Raw genomic sequence first — 1,418 nt, 5'->3', positions numbered from 1 at the left:
TTTTAATATTTGTATAATTTTTAACACTTTATAGTAAAATAATACACAGTTACATTTGGAGACTTAAAAATAATTTTAAGTGATTTGTAAAATATCTTTCATTGTACTTTACTTAAAAAATGATTAATCTGTGTACTAGTTTCAAAATTCAACTTTGGATCACTGCAATACTGGCATAGGGCTGGATTATATAAGCTGATATTCTTCATTCTCGTAGGATGAACAATAAAAATATACAACAATTACACATGCAAATGCTAACATCTGTTAAAAATTTAAAAATTGAAGATGCTAGCAAGTCATTTAATTATAATGTAGGCACTTGTTAAAATGCTATGCATTTATTAATATATAAATCGATTCATGATATTTTAATTAACTGTAGAGCAAAATACAAATAACATCTACCATGACTTTGTGTTGGACATCTTTTATACTTGATTATTTTTATACTTGATTACTTTGAAGCATATACCTTCAAAGTGGTCGCTCAGACTGCAAAGCACAGGTAGGCAGAATTGATCGAACAATATAAGTGCTAACTCTTCCATATCATATTGTCATTTGCATTTTATATCATGCATATGGTACGATCAAACTATATGATGAATCTTTAAATTGAAAACAATATTATGGTAGAGGAGCAATCGCCATTGATCCTTCTCAAAGGACAACGCTTTCCTTTGAACACACTTACTTATACTTTCTGAAGCAGTTTTGAAAGTCCTGTTTCATTGATGTTCTTACAAGTTGATATAAAAATATATGGTGAATGCTGCTTTTGAGTGCCATGCGACAGAAGGGCGGGCTCAAAGATGTTACAAGTGTGACCTCGTCTACCTTATTCACAAGAGCTGTTCCCTGAGATGTTTGATTCTTTCTAAAGTGAAAAAGACTGTGGAACGTAAATATTTTTAATTCATTCAGGAAAGTAGTGCAGGCACAAGTTAGTGGATCTCTGCTCCAGTTCTCCTTAGTCTAATCTTATGTGATCTGCGGCTGCTTTTTCTTAAACTGAACGCTAGGTTCGCTTTCAACTTCACAGATTGCTGGTGGAATTCATTTCCTGCTTCGTACAATAGGATCGAGTCTGCCATCTTCTAGTGCTCACCAGCTCAGCTCCGCCTGGCCACGTATTCATCTCCACAGCAGGTCAGGCTGCTTCTTCAAGGTTAGCAAGAGTCTGTCCAATCCACTGCAAGGAATGTGACCCTGAGTAATATTATTGCTAGAGTGATTATACCATTGCCTGTATAGGAAAGGGAATGTATACCTCATCGCAGCTACAAGGCCCACTTGCCAAAAATGTATTAGATATAGCAAATAGAGCTTTCCTTATTTTTTACTTTAAAGAAAAGAAAAACAGTAAAAAGATACAGAATTTTTAAACAAGATTATAAGAAACCAATAATGGTTAT

Source organism: Octodon degus, unplaced genomic scaffold, assembly GCF_000260255.1.
Source record: "Octodon degus isolate 3935 unplaced genomic scaffold, OctDeg1.0 scaffold00066, whole genome shotgun sequence".
In the NCBI taxonomy this organism is placed as follows: Eukaryota; Metazoa; Chordata; class Mammalia; order Rodentia; family Octodontidae; genus Octodon; species Octodon degus.
The sequence above is the reverse complement of the archived record's forward strand: the minus strand, read 5'-3'. Positions refer to the sequence as shown.